The 5,338-nt window shown below is 43.4% G+C and overlaps 1 pseudogene; it reads right to left on the reverse strand.

Annotated features, from left to right (window-relative positions):
* Positions 1-2,484: 2,484 nt before the first annotated feature.
* Positions 2,485-4,770, reverse strand: LOC115458776 (annotated as a pseudogene).
* Positions 4,771-5,338: the final 568 nt, after the last annotated feature.

Here is a 5,338-nt window from a genome sequence, read left to right on the forward strand (position 1 = left end):
GACGGTGTTCCTTTCAGCTAGCCGTCCTTGCTAGCCACCTCCAGAGACTGTGTTCCTTTCAGCTAGCCGTCCTTGCTAGCCACCTCCAGCGACTGTGTTCCTTTCAGCTAGCCGTCCTTGCTAGCCACCTCCAGACTGTGTTCCGTTCAGCTAGCCGTCCTTGCTAGCCACCTCCAGAGACTGTGTTACCTTCAGCTAGCCGTCCTTGCTAGCCACCTCCAGAGACTGTGTTCCTTCAGCTAGCCGTCCTTGCTAGCCGCCTTCAGAGACTGTGCTTTGGCAGCGCTAGCCGTCCTTGCTAGCTCTCTGTCGAGCCTGTGTTGCTGGCGTCCAGCCAGGCCGGCCGTCACCCCGTTCCAGCAGTCCCGCTGGCCGCCTGCAGCTGGGGGCTCAACCCTCGGTGAACGGCGGTCGCCGCGGGTGAAGATCCGGGGTGCGCGGCAGTCCTCTGAGGTCCCACGGGCCTCAGAGAACCTAAGGGCTCACCTCTACCCAGACCGGACACCTAGGAGAGAAATAAAACCCTGGAAACTGCAAACCCCTCCACAGAGAAAGCAGGAACTGCACTGCCACAAAACCAGAGACCTTCAGGGTAGCAGACTGCCAGAAATTACAAGAACCCTCAGAGAGTATCAGTGAGCCGGCAGACTGCAGTGTGAGAGAACAACAGGAGCAGTAACAGGAGGAGTGATACCCCCGGTAGTACAGGCATCTGGAGAAAACGACTGCCAACAAAACGTAATGCCCCCCTGGGACCAAAGCTGCAAGAGAGAAAGTCCGTTGTGATATGCAGAATTTTTAATCTATTCAAGAATCTTCCTTAACATACAGTGCTATAACTCCACCAATTTAATCCGCCCTATCACTGCAATATAATTTCAACTCTGGTATGACATTATCCCATTTGTTGTTTCTCCCCTGCTGATCCAATTCCTTGAAAAGTTTTGTTCTCTTCACAAATTCTGTTGCTTCCATCCCTTTGGCACCGATAGATTTTCACCCACTCCTTCTACTTGTCAAAAGGATTCTTTCATATTTTAATACCCTTTGTGAACTGGGATCTGTTGATGCCACTAAGTAAACCTGGAGGACTATGGAAAAAGAAGCCATCAGATCAATATAACATCAGAAAGATTTTATTGAAGATACCGCATGTAAACAAATTGCCCGACACAGGCCGTGTTTCGCCCACCAAGGGTTGCGTCAGGGGCTACAGTAAACAAACACCATCTAGCAGGTGAGGGGGGGAGAGAGCTGGGGGAGGCCCCAGAGAAGAGCAGGTCGGAGAAGGAGAGGGAGGAGAGAAAAGAGGTAATGGAGATCTGGTGTCAGAGGAGGAGGACAGTGACTCTTCAGAGGAGGAAGATTTTCACGGACTATTTCAGGATCCAGAGACCTGACCAGTGGCCTGATTAAAAGGGTGAGGAAGATAAAAAGTACAGAAAAGGAGGTGGTGGAGTTGGGGAAGCAGGTTAAGATGGCAAAAGCCCTGTGCAAACTAGCCCCAGTGGAGCACCACAAGACCTATACAAAGGAGGTAACCCATTTACTTAAGCTTCTTCAAAAGAAAGAACATTTGCTGGAGGTGTTACTGGAAATGTTACAGTTCCAAAATGATGTTTAAGAATAGAGGAAGTAAATACACTAAATTTGAATTAATTACATTAACCTGCATTGTACGTTTAGGAACATGTGCTTAAAGCATTTGGAGCTTGCACATGTGAGGACATGTGCTTTTCACCAATATAAAGGCCAGATAGTTAACTTTAAAAAGAAAATGTTTATTTCTAATATAGGCAAGATAACAAATTTACAATAGAGAGGCAATTTTAGAGAGGATCTTTTACCAATGGAAGTATGCTACAAAATAACAGATTACTCACCAATTTAATTAATTTTAAATATCTTTTATAGCCCCTGAAGCAGCCCAGTTGGGCGAAACACGGCCTGTGTTGGGCTGTTTGTACTCATATAAATATTGTGTATTGTTTAAATAAATTGCACTTGATTGTAAATGAAGCTGGATAACTCACATTGATGGAGGCTGCTATGGAGAGTGATGCAGGAGATCCTTGCTGGAACAGGAAGTTTCTTTGTAGATTTGCTGTCTGATGGAGCTTGAAGCCGTTTCTTTCAGGTGGATGTGATGTCCAGCTTGAGAAGTCAGGATTCCAGGAGATTCTAGCTTGCTTTTAGATTTAATCACTTCAGGGCAGCGGCGACTAGGACAGGAGCATCAGGAACAGCCAGGAAGAACTCTCCTTCTAAAGAAAGCCCCTGCTTTTAAAGTGTCTGAACTGGGCATTTATCGTCAGGTGGTTGCCCTTGGTCCAATTAGAAAGCTCCTGGGTAGCTGAATTCTGGGCATCTGGCTTTGAGATGGAGCATGGCAACAGGTCAAATGCTCAATGACATCACAAGACTTCCTGCCTGGACATCTGCTAGTCCATTGTCTGAGAGTGATTGAGCTTAGATGGGCTTAGGACATGGAAATAGCTTCTCACCTGTGTGGATTCTCTGGTGTTTGGTCAGTGTTTGCTTTTTACTAAAGCTTTTACCACTCAGTACATGTAAATGGCTTCTCACCTGTTGAATTCTCTGGTGTATGGTCAGTGTTTGCTTCTCAGTAAAGCTTTTATAACACTCACTACATGTAAATGGCTTCTCACCTGTGTGGATTCTCTGGTGTATGGTCAGTGTTTGCTTCTCAGTAAAGCTTTTACCACACTCACTACATGTGAACGGCTTCTCACCTGTGTGGATTCTCTGGTGTATGGTCAGTGTTTGCTTCTCAGTAAAGCTTTTATAACACTCAGTACATGTAAATGGCTTCTCACCTGTGTGGATTCTCTGGTGCATGGTCAGTGTTCCCTTTTTACTAAAGCTTTTACCACATTGATTACATATAAATGGCTTCTCTCCTGTATGGATTTTCTGATGTTGGTCAGTATTTCCTTTTTACGAAAGCTTTTATCACACTCACTACATTATATGGCTTTCACCTGTGTGGATTCTCTGATGTATGGTCAGTTTTCCCTTTTTACTAAAGCTTTTACCACACTCACTACATGTAAATGGCTTCTCACCTGTGTGGATTCTCTGGTGTATGGTCAGTGTTTGCTTCTCAGTAAAGCTTTTATAACACTCACTACATGTGAACGGCTTCTCACCTGTGTGCATTCTCTGGTGGTTGGTCAGTGTTCCTTCTCAGTAAAGCTTTTACCACACTCAGTACATGTAAACGGCTTCTCACCTGTGTGGATTCTCTGATGTATGGTCAGTTTTCCCTTTTTACTAAAGCTTTTACCACACCACTACATTTAAATGGCTTTTCACCTGTGTGGATTCTCTGATGTATGGTCAGTGTTCCCTTCGTACTTAAGCTTTTACCACACTCATTACATTTAAATGGCTTTTCACCTGTGTGCATTCTCTGGTGTTGGTCAGTGTTCTCTTCTCAGGAAAGCTTTTACCACACTCAGTACATGTAAATGGCTTTTCACCTGTGTGGATTCTCTGGTGTATGGTCAGTGTTCCCTTTTACTAAAGCTTTTACCACATTGATTACATAAAATGGCTTCTCTCCTGTATGGATTCTATGGTGTATGGTCAGTGTTTGCTTCGCAATAAAGCTTTTACCACACTCAGTACATGTAAATGGCTTCTCACCTGTGTGGATTCTCTGTGTGTGGTCAGTGTTTTTCTTTAAAACTTTTACCACACTCAGTACATGTAAATGGCTTCTCACCTGTGTGGATTCTATGGTGTATGGTCAGTGTTTCCTTCGTAATAAAGCTTTTACCACAGTCAGTACATGTAAATGGCTTCCCACCTGTGTGGATTCTCTGGTGTGGTCAGTCTTTTCTTCTCAGTAAAGCTTTTACCACACTCAGTACATGTAAACGGCTTCTCACCTGTGTGGATTCTATGGTGTATGGTCAGTGTTTCCTTCGCAATAAAGCTTTTACCACAGTCAGTACATGTAAATGGCTTCTCACCTGTGTGGATTCTCTGGTGTATGGTCAGTGTTTGCTTTTTACTAAAGCTTTTACCACAGTCAGTACATGTAAATGGCTTCTCACCTGTGTGGATTCTCTGGTGTATGGTCAGTGTTTCCTTCGCAATAAAGCTTTTACCACACTCAGTACATGTAAACGGCTTCTCACCTGTGTGGATTCTCTGGTGTATGGTCAGTGTTTCCTTCATAGTAAAGCTTTTACCACAGTCAGTACATATAAATGGCTTCTCTCCTGTGTGGATTCTCTGGTGTTGGTCAGTGTTTCTCTTCTCAGTAAAGCTTTTACCACACTCAGTACATGTAAATGGCTTTTCACCTGTGTGGATTGTCTGGTGTTTGGTCAGTGTTCTCTTCTCAGTAAAGCTTTTACCACACTCACTACATTTAAATGGCTTTTCACCTGTGTGGATTCTCTGGTGTCTGGTCAGTCTTTTCGTCTCAGTAAAGCTTTTACCACACTCAGTACATGTAAATGGCTTCTCACCTGTGTGGATTCTCTGATGTATGGTCAGTGTTTGCTTTTTACTAAAGCTTTTACCACACTCAGTACATGGAAATCGCTCAATGCTGTGGATTCTCTTGTGTTTTGTGAGGTGTTCTTTTTGACTGAAGCTTTTACCACACTCAGTACATGTAAACGGGTTCATTCCAGTGTCAGTTTTTGGGTGGTCTCGGAGACTGTCTGTAGTGAAGCTTTTACCACACATAGTAGAGGTAAATGGTTTCAATACTGAATGAAGTTTCTTGGGCATTGTGAGGTTTCCTTTCCAACAAGCACTTATACCACTGTCAACAGAAGTATATAATCTGTCATTTTTCTTGATTTCCTGGTATTTTGAGAGTGTTGCCTTCCTGCAAAATTTTGTCAGATTTAGTAGAAGTGTCCGGTTCCCCAGCAGTTTGAGCTTTTTGATGATCTATGACTGCTTCCTCTTGACTAAAGCTTTCTGACATTCAGCACTTGAAACTGAGCTCTGTCCTTGGTGGAAATTTTCTTCCTTGTTGGAGCTTTTCTCACATCCAGGACATGAAGATATTCTCTCATCAGTGATGTTTTTCTTATATTTTATAATGTCTGCTTTGTTCGTAAAGCTTTTCCCATATTCTGTAAATGTACACATTGTAGTTTCTTTATTAGTTTTCTTGTGTTGCATTAGCTTTTTCTTCCTATTGAAACCTTCCCACATTCAGAACCTGTAAAATGTTTCTCTTTTAGGACTGTTTTCTGTTGTCCTTCTAGTTCTCTCTTTAGACTGACATTTCCCCCATTGTCCGTACATGTAGATGGTCTCTCTTCAGTATCAGATCTAAGAAGTGATT

Source organism: Microcaecilia unicolor, unplaced genomic scaffold, assembly GCF_901765095.1.
Source record: "Microcaecilia unicolor unplaced genomic scaffold, aMicUni1.1, whole genome shotgun sequence".
NCBI lineage: Eukaryota > Metazoa > Chordata > Amphibia > Gymnophiona > Siphonopidae > Microcaecilia > Microcaecilia unicolor.